The sequence below is a fragment of the Syzygium oleosum genome, unplaced genomic scaffold (genome assembly GCF_021117445.2).
Source record: "Syzygium oleosum isolate NSW1041296 unplaced genomic scaffold, Sole_v2.1 Sole_v2.05, whole genome shotgun sequence".
NCBI lineage: Eukaryota > Viridiplantae > Streptophyta > Magnoliopsida > Myrtales > Myrtaceae > Syzygium > Syzygium oleosum.
The window spans coordinates 2,426,392-2,438,658 of NW_026607489.1; the positions used below are offsets into that span (position 1 = coordinate 2,426,392).

The 12,267-nt window shown below is 39.7% G+C and overlaps 1 long non-coding RNA gene and 1 pseudogene across 3 annotated transcripts; both read right to left on the bottom strand.

Moving 5' to 3' along the window:
* Window positions 1-6,894: 6,894 nt before the first annotated feature.
* On the bottom strand, window positions 6,895-10,450 carry LOC115680877 (uncharacterized). 3 transcript variants are annotated; one of them, XR_004005703.2, is made up of 3 exons: window positions 10,213-10,416; window positions 7,198-9,263; window positions 6,895-7,119 (listed from the first exon to the last, which is right to left on the bottom strand). It is a non-coding gene; the product is annotated as an uncharacterized LOC115680877 (long non-coding RNA). The 3 variants fall into 3 exon arrangements; XR_008816626.1 differs by having other exon boundaries at window positions 6,895-7,888; window positions 7,982-9,263; window positions 10,213-10,408; XR_004005701.2 differs by having other exon boundaries at window positions 6,895-9,263; window positions 10,213-10,450.
* Window positions 10,451-10,943: 493 nt separating this feature from the next.
* LOC115668209 (germin-like protein 9-3) lies at window positions 10,944-11,588 on the bottom strand (annotated as a pseudogene).
* Between the last annotated feature and the right edge of the window lie 679 nt (window positions 11,589-12,267).

Consider the following 12,267-nt stretch of genomic DNA (forward strand, 5'->3'; position numbering starts at 1 on the left):
GAAAATTAGATTACATCTTTGGCGTGTCTAAATGCATCTGATTAGTCAATATACACAATTCGAAAGGAACCCAAAATACCATTTAAACTCAGGTGATAATGTACAAGAATGGTAATCTAAATTCAATTAACGGGATTAGAAACTATTTTTTTTTTTTAACTCAGGGAACCCCCACACGGCCGACAGCCGGGAGGTAAACCCTGGGGGCGACACGCGCTAGCCACCACACACGTGCACCGGTTAAGTCACCCTGCGGCGTCCGGGATTCGAACACCCAACCTTTTGCGAGAGGAAGAGTGACCTTTCCAGCAGCGCCACCCAGGCGGGTGGTGGGATTAGAAACTATTGATAACGCGAGAAATCAAATTCTTTGTTTTGTTTGTCAAAGCATTTAAACATTCCGGCGAGTTTTGTAATATATGGACCTTCTGTCATAACTAGAGCTAGATGGTAAATTCTTATGTAGGGTCAAATTCAACGTTTTATACAATCTACTATCTAGAGAGGTCAAAGCTTTCTTTATCGACGCTAGCGAGGCATCGACATACACTTTGAGACGCCGTGTAGGTCAAATTGACTGTGCATGAGAGCGGGGCCCGATGTAGGGCTCCGGTTTTTGCGGTCCATCCTCCCGCCGTCACGAACGCGTGGTGGTGCGGTGGGGAAGAGCGTCGTGGGTCCACCGCAACGTTCGACGAGCAGCTTTTGCTTTCGGGGTTTCGCTCTCTTTCTTCTCCGCTTTGACCGTTCGACCGCCATTGTCGTTATCGCCAATTTCCTAAAAAAGAAATCCCTAAATTCTTTTAAAAAGAGTTAATATCACGAAAAACTTTAAATTGGTATATTTGTGATAAATTTACCCAAGAACTAACTCCAAACTAATACATTTGCATCAAATTTACCCTCCGTTAGTTTCCGTTAAATTTTACCGCCAATTTACTGAGTTGGATAACACGTGACAGTTGATAGATACATCGTTTTGGGAGGTGTACCGATTTGATATTTTTCATGGTATTAATCTAATTTAACGGAAACTAACATAGGGTAAATTTGTCAGGGATGTACCAATTTGGGGTTTTTGGTGGTGATCAAAAAATAAATTTGGGATAAATTTGTCAAATGTGTATCGATTTGAGGTTTTTTGTTGTCAAAAAATTAGTATAGGAAAAATTTATTACAAGTATACAAGTTTTGGGTTTTTCGTGATATTAAACTATAAAAAAATCCACTCCCGATTTTGTTTTGATTTTTTTTTGTTTCAAAAATTCCCTAACTTTCACTCTAATCCAAAAACTTTCATTGTTTTCTTCAAGATGATCAATATCGCAAGTCTATTGTGGTTAAAACACATGCTCTATTAATGAACCTCTAATTGATCCCGACTTTGATAATTTCGAAGAAATTAGTGGTGACATTTGGACGAGAGGGCAGATTTGGGATTAGAATGAAAATTAGAGATTTCTTTTTAGATAAAAAAAGATTCGGAGCAGGATCGAAATTGAATCTACGTTAAAAGTTTTTTTCTTTTTTTTTAGAGAATCAAGCCATTCTCGCTTATAAAATTTCTTAATTATTGCTACTCGAAGGGGGTGGGGTACCCTCGCGGTGGTCAACGTGGCGGCTCAACTTTACTCACGAAAGATTAAGTCAAATTACTCGCATAGGGTTTGAGTCACGTTGGAGATAGAAAAACCAATCACAGCATAAACTTTTTCTTTTTCCTTCATTTATTTTCGATAAAACTCATTTTGCTTCCGAGACGAGCAAGCAGAGCGAGAGACAGAGAGAGAGAGAGAGAGAGAGAGAGCGCGATTGTCAGATTTCCTTCCGACACCACCACGTGCGCTCAAGCTCTCCCGCTGCCACTATGTCTGTCCTTTTCTCGCATCATCCCGTGTAGCAAAAACCCTCGCGAGCGAGCGAGCGAGCATCGTGCGGCCACACAAAACAAAAAGGCAGCACTGTTGAAACCTAACAAGACGAGATTTAGCGGCGGTAATAAATCGGATTGGACGAGCGTAATCCCCCGCATTATTTACACGACGTCCTTAATTACCATGTACGGCACAGAGAGGGCACGACGGTCCTGTTATACGAAGGTACTCCTTCCACCACGTGTTCCACAACTTGTAAAACCGAGAAATTTTAGGGTCAGTTGAAAAACTGTTTGGAGAGAAATTATTTTTCGATATTTAGAAAGCGAAAAACTCATTGATTTTTATGGAAAATGTTCTTTTGTCTTGAAAACAATGAGCTTAAATTGAAAGAAATTGTTTATCGCGACGGAAGATAGAACATGACAGTACCGTTATGTGACGGCCCTTCTTCCACCACATATTCTAAAATGTAAAGTCAATAAAATCCTAGGGTTCGATTGTTTGAAGGAAAAACCGATTCTCGGAAAATTATTTTCCGACCTTCCAATATTTAGATAACGGAAAAACTAATCGATTTACGGAAAATGTTTTCCGTGAACTAAGCACAAGTAGATTAAATTGGAGGAAAATGACTTTCCCTTTCATTCTAGCAAGATGGAAATTACTTTCACTAAACTATTAAATAAATGAAAACTAATTATTTCCTTAAAAATGATTTTCATTGAAAATATTTTCTTTTATCATGAAATTTTCAGTGAAATAAAAGTACCCCAGAACTGGTTTTTTTTTATATACTCAGAATGTTTGTCACGATAGTCCACGACAGCAAATATTATTCGCATTCAACTATGATGAGAAGCTTAATTTATTACCGTTCAACAACTATTATGGTAAAAGAAACGAATATATCTAGTTAAACAAAAGATTATGGATGAGAAAATAATTCCGTTGGTATAGGTTCCACCATCACGGATGTCGGTAAGATATTATGTTATCGTTAAACTTCTGGCGACAAAATTACAACTATTGTCTCTAAAGGTTGCACCTAGTAATAAAAACTTCGGTAAAGTATCGAACCGTTATTAACAAGATTTAGGGCGTTACTAAATTGGCTTTTACTTTATGTTGAATTTTAAATCTTGCGGTGCACGCACTTTGACTTTGTTTAATCCCAAATAATTTGAAACTCTCATATCATATAAATATTAACACGTAGATTAACATTTATTATTTATGGATAATATTTTAAAGTTTAGCAAAAAAACCGAAAAGATTCTTTTTACATGCATCTGAAGTTAACCAAACAATAACTCAGTTTACATAGCTAAGTTTCCACTTTTAGCGACAAGAAATAAATTTAGTCGAATTCTTTAAGCATTTAATTAATCAAAGTAAGCAAATTTTATAGAAATTTTTTTTAGATTCCTCTCCAATGTTGATTAACTATGGTAAGCAGATTTTAGAGAACATCAGTTTAATCTTTGCTTGTTTCGTGGAAAATAAATAACTTGAAAAATATTTTTCACACAATGATTGCTTGTATTGCGTGAAATAATTAGTTAATGGAAAATGTTTACATTATCGACAAAATTTTATAACATTTTCATCGAGGAAAAAGTGTCAGAAAAGTCATAAACCTTTGCATTTGTGCCAATTGAGTCATAAACCTTTTATTTTTGTGTCAATTTAGTCTTTCTGGCTAATTTCGGCCGTGTTTTGCTGACATGGACACCGGCCGGGCGGCCACTGGCGCTGACATGGATAATTTTAATAATATTTTTAATATTTATTTATTTTTTCTTTTTTTCCCTCCCCTCCCTCCTCTCTAGCGAGCCACATCGGCCACGGGCGAAGCTTGCCCAGCCATGGTGAGGCTCGCCTTCGCCCCTTGTCGGCCTCTGGCCTTTGACCGGCTCCGAACCGGCGACCAGCTGGAGGAAGGAGGGAGGGGAAGAAAAAAAAAGAAAAAGAAAAGAAAAAAAGAAACAAAATTTTTAAAAAAATATTAAAATATTATTAAAAGTTGTTCACGTCAGTGTTGACCGTGTCACGTTGGCCGCCCGGCATCCACATTAGCAAAACCCGCTCAAAATTAGTCGAAATGACTGAATTGGCATAATGACAAAAATGTTTAAGACTCAATTAGCACAAAAAAAAGGTTTAGGACTTTTCTGGTACTTTTCCCTTTTTATGAACGATTTGTCAACACATTTTTGCAAGCCAAATAATCAATCAACTTTAGTTAAATGTTTTTCAAATTATTTATTTTCTGCGAAACAAATACACTCATTAGATTCCTCCACAAGTCCAACGGGTTGCCATGGACATGTGAAAGAAATTTGTGATCAACGAGTCTCCGTTATTCCAAAAGATAACGGAGATCGTTAGCATGATTGGCAGCTCCCTATCATGCATCTACCCCGATTAAAAATCCACCAATCATTCGGTCCCAATCAAACTCGGTACGAACGCGATTCACCATTGATGATCCTCAAGCAGCAGGCGCGCGTTGCGAATTGCTAATCACTCCTGCAAATCGTGCCGGCCCCTTGTGTCGTGCCATAAATTGTCATCTTGATTAGGGAAGGGTGGGGCGTGCTTTGGACTGCTCCATGTTCATGTTTTTGGTGGTAGGCATGCGATTTGGTAATGAAGGAGGAGGTGTTATGATGATGTTCGAGCGATTCGCAATGATTCCTGCGGTGTACTGTCTTGTTTATTCTCCGATGAAGCAAAAGAGGGAGACGGGCGTGGACCGGAAAACGCTCGGGTCCTTTTTTTTGTGGGGTTTTCTCCCTTCACGCCGAAAGGGGGAGCAATTTGCACTACCGCCGTTGCCCTTTTTCATTTCCATCTCTCCATTTCGATATTCCAATTGGGTTGGTAGATAGATTATTCAAATACATCGGCCGTCGGCCCCATGGTTCGATAGAGTATAGCGATGACCGGCAAGGGACTGACCCGGTTCGGAAAGAGGGTCGATACGGGTTGGTGATTTATAGCGCTTTTGTGGGTTATTTGGTGAAGAACACGAATCCAATTTTTCCAAATGGTAGGCAACAGAGCGTTGGATAGAAGCAGCCTGTTTTAGAGACAAATTATGATGTTTTAAACAAGAAGGGAATCGTCTCTTGAATCGAGAGTAATTTGTACCAACGAGGTGTTGGTTTAAATGATAAGAGAATTTGCTACTTTCCTCGTGACCGTAGCTTCGAGTCTATTGGAAGCACTTCGGGAGGAAAATCCTAAATGCACCGAGCCGATGCGGGAGAGCGTGCTCAGATGCACAAAAGCTGGCCAGAACACCACCGATCGCTTAAATAAAAAAAAAAACAAAGAGAAAGTTTGAAGCACCCAACAAAGTGAAGCACCTTGCGGCTATTTTGAAACTATCCCAGTCAGTTTAAAGGTACCAAAAGCTTGGCATTTGGAGCGTAGCACCTTTACAAACACGAACATTCATTGGCGTACGTAAATTTGCAGATACAGTAGGAATCACAATACAGAGCAAATTACGAAGATGCCACGGTGACAACAACCATATAGTCGAGCTTCGGATGCCGAAAGAAGCGTTCTTGGATTCTTCGGACGTCACTTTCACCCAAATGAATGCAGATTATCATGTTATCTGATTCAATGGCATTGACCGAAATACCAAATATGACTTTGGAACGGAAAAGAAGATGATGATGAGGGGAGTGTTCTTTGGTCCACTGCAAAACCCATCATCTCGTTCTACCTGCTTTGGAAAAGCAAAGCAAGTAGCTTCATTGTGCGTTGTACTGAGTTGCTTAGTTAATGACAGCAAGATTCTAAGATTGCCTCCTTAATTTAACTTATTTTTCTTAATTATTTACTACTTTATGGATGGTCATTTGGCCAAGTCGTCGGACACACAGGGTCCAATACAACAATTCCAGAAAAATGTCAAAAGTATTTTATAGCCTAATTGTGCATACAGCATGATCATCGCATTCTAATAACACAATCATCTTGCCCTAGAGAGATTCCGGCATCGAGGACACATGATAAAGTGTTACGATGTTGATGGGCGAATTTTGCGCCACCTTGAGGGCTTGAATCTAACAATTAGAATGCCGACCGATTAGAATGCTAACTTTTCAACAGCGAAGTCAATCGAACATAAAGATGACCGATGTGATAAGATTGAAGAGATTGTAAGTATCCACCGCAACCCGCAAAAAATAATTGAATACAATAAGCTCAGTTACCGCAGGGCACACTGTAAAGTGATTCCTTGTAGGAAATAGGAACAATGAAGGCTTTCCATTCAGATTTGGACACACAGGTTCATCAACCATCCACAACACACAAGAATATATTGTCCATGTTATGGAATCGATGCACAAGGCTTTCCATGCAATTGTTAGGCATGATGGGCCATCTCTGATCATGGATCGTTTTCAAATCCCTCTTCTTGCGCTGATCTATGGAGTAACAATAGTATGAACTGGCCAACCAGATGAAAATTCTTAGGCAAACAATGTACAGTACAATCTCTTTTCCTACAACCCTTTTGCACTTTGTTTACGACGAACTATCGCCACGTCAGAAAACAATCGTAACACCTTACAATGTGACAAACGCAGTACTTTGCAAAAGTAAGGCATAAGTCTCTTGTGCTTTGTCTTGCGCCCTGGACAAGTTGACGAACAAACATTGTTGACTTTTTGCTATAGAAGAGAAAGAGAACAGAATGCCAAGCATGGTATAAGAGAAAAAAATTGCTTCCTTCGATCCTTTTCATTTGCTTATTTCCATCACAGAAATTGAGCGATATCAGCTGATCTTGCCAGAAGCAGCTGATAGACAACTCATGTTGATTCCTGCTTTGTCTTCCCTCTTGCTGGAACAATCCCGGTTTGGCTGTCATATTCTCTCTTTTTATCTCGTATGCGCGACATTAACAAAAGAGTTAGTGTAATCTTTTTTTGTCTATTCTTAGTCGAGTGGATACACCTAAAGGTCACACTCTCAAACAAGAGAGAGAGAGAGGTGACAGTCAAGGTCAATTCTACTTGTAAGTATATTGAACTTTAGTGGATTTTGCAATCAAGTCCCTGAACTTTATTTTTTAAAACCAGATGCATTGAACTTTCATAATTTCTTGGTATCTTAAGCACATCGACAGGAATTCGACTAATAATCCGGCAAAATGCTTAAGTGATGGATGCCATGAACACTTGACCAATCGTCCAGATGCCACACCATTTCCACGTGCCTGCAACATTTGCATTTCCTCATAGTATTGGCTAGATTGCAGTCAAAATGAATGTAAGTACAAGAAATAGATACTTACTAGTACTGTGCAATTAAATCGAAGTTCAGTAATCCGATCACAAAAATCCATTATGGGTTAACTCTGGGGTCCCAAGACGCACCATACCTTTACAATCTTTTACCGTTGGATTAAAATGCAATGGATCTCAACGTTCTCCGGGACACACGATGCCTCTCGAGGACCATAGACTCACCCCTGTGTTGAACAAAACTTACAACACAAATTGTAGGAAAATTTGAGTTATAAATGCGATCGACATAATCTACTAGATTAAAACTACCTAGTACCTTATCATCACTGGTTTAGCATACGGACCACATGTAGACTAGACATTGTGTGCATATGAATCTTCACGAACGAAGTGAGTATGCAAAAGCAAGCACAAGGGAAACTTCAGCCGATGTAATACCAAAACGATAATACTCGAAGTTCAGGTCGCAATTTACTTGTTTCATGAGATTGAAGAGTTTTTTTCATGACTTTGTGATTCACTTACTTAGGCCGACTTTCTCGTTTAAAAGAGGCACATAGCTTTGACTTTCAAGCGCACTCATTCATTTTTAAATTTGCAGACTATGAATCTATTTTATGCTAGTCTCCTAGAAAAGGCGGAAACGATACAATGAGGTACACTACTAGAATACAGGAAGAAACGTCTGACTTTCCTTGAATTTGGGTCCAAAGGGATGGTCATTGCATCTTTTCCCTCCTTTTAAGAACCAGAATCACAACTGAGTATCAACTAAATCTAAGAAAGAGAGTATAAAATCAACCTGAAGTTGTAATGTAGATAGTAGCATACCTCAAAAAGCAAACTCAATGAAAAGAGGAGGAAGAGGTGAGGCTACATGGACTGTGAATGATTTGTTCCAACTTCAACGCATCTACACCCTTTCACATTGAACAAATTCTCTGATAGAAAAATAATGATTTGGTATTTGGTATGCCCTGTCTGGAATTGCTCTCTTCTTCTGCCCAATATACATTTAAATAGAGAGAACAGCGAAGCTGAAATCAATGCTGAATATGAAATGTCTCACCATTGGATTATGGGTGATGGGAGGTATGGGGAAGACAACTTTAGCTAAAACTCTTTACAACTCGATTTTTAGAAATTTTAAAGGTTCCGCTTTTCTTGATGGCATCAAAGGAACTTCGAGAGATTCCTAAAACTTTGTTCGTTTGCAAGGAAAATTGCTATCCCGGATATTAATGACAAAAGAAACAACCGTGACCAGTGTTGCTGGAGGAATTAGCTAAATGAAAGAGAGAATTTGTTGCAAAAGAGTTCTCCTTATTCTTGACGGTGTGGATAACATAGATGCTCTAGCTGGAGCTTTGTATGAGAAGTTGATCATCATTACATACTATTCCAGAGGATTTTGAGGCTTGTGAACTTTTAAGAAGTTTGCTTCTGGAACAGAAACATAGAAATAAGGAGAGATCTTGTTGATAGAGCTCTGCAATACACTCAACACCTTTCTTTAGCACCGGAGATGTTGGGTTCTGCCTTCTGTGCTAGTAGCAAATGTAAATTGGGAAAGTGACCCGAATAAATTCAACATAAGCTCGGACCAAACCATAAAATAAGCTATGATGGTTGAATTATGATGAGAAGGAGATTTTTTCTCCACATTGCTTGTTTTTTCAACGGGTGGAGTAGAACATAAGTGTTGTTGACAGTTGTGATCTTGAAGCAGCTAGTGGAGTAGATGAGAATGGGATCCTACAACTGCATGACTTGATTGAGTTGGTACCCTACAAGTGCATGACTTGAGTTGAGGGGCAACGACATTGTTGAGTGGATAGCAATTTTTCTTACAAACGAACCAAATTCCAGTGTTCGGAATCTCTCAAACCTTTGAGGCAATTGAGAAAAGTGGAACCTTCGAAATTTCCAAAAATAGAATTGTAAAGAATTTTAGCTAAAGTTGTAATCCCATACCTCCCATCGCCTATAATCCAATCATGAGACCTTCTTCCCGAACTTCATCCTGAGACTTCATTTTCAACAAAAATTGCTAGCCCTTGCCTCATACTGTTGGCTATCCTCCACCACAATTTTCCACAGGTTCCATCTCAATCTGTATAGGCATGGATAAGGGGGTTAATGCATCTTTCCTTCTGGGTAAGCCAGACTGCATATCTAATAGATTAGCATTATTTAGCTTTGAGTTTACAAATGGATAATTGCTGTAAGTCCCAAAATTTTTTAAGATGGCGATGCTTGTCTTAGCGATGGATAATGCTGACAGGACACATTGGATTGACTATTGGTTCATACAAAGATACATTTACTGTTCAAACGCACCATTTTCATTAGGTCACCTAAATATAACTAAGCGCGTGAAAGTACCTTCATACGCTTCGTTTCTCTTTTGTTTGAGTCGCATCACATAACATTGTCACGGGATCATTACAGCATAAACAAAAAGGAAAGAAAAAGAAAATAAAGTGAGAACAGAACAGCCATTACAGCCATTATCATATCTCAGTTGCAATTACTTGTCAGATTAGAGAATTAAGGAAAAAAAGTATAGCTCCTCAAATTTCTATAACATGTCCAATATTGGCCGAGTACAGAAATCGAGCATCGAAATCCCAAATGCTAAAGGGACTCCAGTTTATCGCGATTAGGAGATGACACAATCAGATATTTCATAGCAGCGATTCGAATACTCTCAATTTAGGAAGACGAAACTTCGCCCAAACGAGATCCAGAACCAGACCAGGCTGAACTAAAAGGGCATCCATAAACATGAATAACCCATGAAAATCTAAGTTATAGATCTCAGAAAACTCCGACAGCACAATATCTACTGAACCAACAATAGTTTTCATTGTAAAAATCTAGATAGGACAGCTGCAGACAAATCGAACTTCAAAGCTCAATTGAGCCAGTGATATCTAGAAACAGAAACTTAGCGGAACAGAGTAGAACCTCACCAAGCATCCCAAATCAGGTTTTGTCACCGTAAAGTGCAGTGGAATAGCCAAAGAAACACAAGACTATGATTGCTAGATTATGCTCACCTTGAGGAGATGAAGACTGAAGACTGAGGTGGAATGGATCGTCAGGGCACTTGGGGACTGCGTGTGAGCTTTAGCGATTGAAGGTTGCTTATAAATAAGAGGGAGGAAGCTGGGGTTGCTTTCTACTGGGGCGGTTGCTACCAGGTATTTCACAACTAAAAAGGCAAAGCACACTAACATTGACAACAGGACCAGATCACACAATGGATGAGTTGACAGTTGACTGCTGGTTATGAGAATGTCTGGTGATAGCTGATTCCAAATCCAAGTTCCATTATCTGCCACTTTAAAGTGAATGTTAAGGTTGGTGCATTTCTTTCGGCCCGGTTTGAACAGATCGGGCATGGCTTTTCTGGGCCCGGTCCATAGGCCGAGCCCAAAAGAAGGTCGATAAAGATTGTTCTTTTGTATTTAAATTTTTTTCCAAGATATTTACCATTATCAAATTTCAAAATTCTAATATACAATTCTCAAAATAACTGAAAATTCATTAGTTTCGTCACATTTGAAGTTTGATGGTATTTTTTTCGGCCGAAAAAAGGGTTTGATGGTTTATTCATATTTTTATGGCTTTATTGAGGTTTATCATAATACATGATTTATCTTTGAATGTTCAATACTATTTTATTTTCTAATTTTAGATATGCTATTATTTTTAAAACCTTTCAGGCCCGAAAACCACCACCTATCCAAAGTTGACCGACCGCTCTCTATCTCTCTCATTCTCTTTCTCATGCTGTTAGGGGGGGTGCAAGGCCAGCCTTTAGTGCTTGAATGGTGGTAACTTTAGTCTTGAAAGATTTACGCAGAATTCCGTTGTCGATGTTAGTCGCGAACACGCACAAAGGGACTGACACGGTTCCCGCGCTCGCACTCCCGTGCTCGGAAAGAGCTATTGCGAAGTTGGTCTGATTAGCATTGCACTGATAGTGGACGAGCCCCTTGGGGTGTATGAACATGTCACCAGTTTGGAGGGTCTGAGTGAAGAGCTTGTTGCTCGTGTCGACTAACCCGACCTCGAGAGACCCGTAATGACGAACAGTAGCTCTGATCCGTGGGGGTGCGTGTGCAGGGGGGTTCACTGAGCCGGCCGAGTATTTGAGGACCGCGAACGAAACGCTCTGCCCTTCAAGAGCAGGGAACTCCTTTGCGCTCACTTTCGTCACGTTAAAGGCAGTCGGGGGATTGGACTCCACGAGAGACCTCACGCCGGTGTATGTGAAGAAGTTGCCATCGACATTAGTGACGTTTGGGGGGAGCACAAAGTCGGCGGTGATGTCAGGATAGCCGGCGCTCGTTAAGCAAAGAAGGGACAAACTAAGGACTAATGCCATGACAAGCTCATACTTGGCCACGATGGACACTTTCAAGCTCATAAAAAATGACTTCTTTTGGGTTACGTTGTGTGAAGACAGGCTCGACTTCTAGCTTTCTAACTGGCCTCGTTTTTAGAGGAAGAATTTCAGAGAGAAGACGGCTAATTGCTGCTTGATGAAGATTACAATGCCCTTGATGTTTTCTAGACATTGTCGAGTATTTAGAGTAATGAGTTACTCGGTTCCATGCGTCGGTCACGTCTTGCTTGCTCAAGAATAGTGCCAAAATATTTGCATCGATAATGTGTTATGACTAGGAGCGCCAATCGACCAAAAGAGTTTAGACAAGAATCAACCGTTTGCGATTCTTTGGTAGAAATAAATCAGAAAAAGATTTAGACAGCCACATGTCTTGAACTTGCCTGTCTTTGTTTCAACTTGTGTGGGCTTCAAGAGTGAAGTCCTTAAAAATGAAGACAGCCGGTCATTGAAAAAGAGGATTAATGATGCCATTCAACACACATCAATCATGCGAAAAGAGTCACATTTTCGTTAGTCATCACCTACAATACGTAATGGGCTTCAAAAAGTAGCTGCGCACCCATTTCTCTTTCCTTAATGTGGTTATCGACGACTTAAACTTCTGATACGAAACTTCCAAGTAATGGTAGAGCTGGAATGGTTCATCGATTATCTCTTCATTCTCAGAGATATTATTTAAGAATGACTTGACAACCCT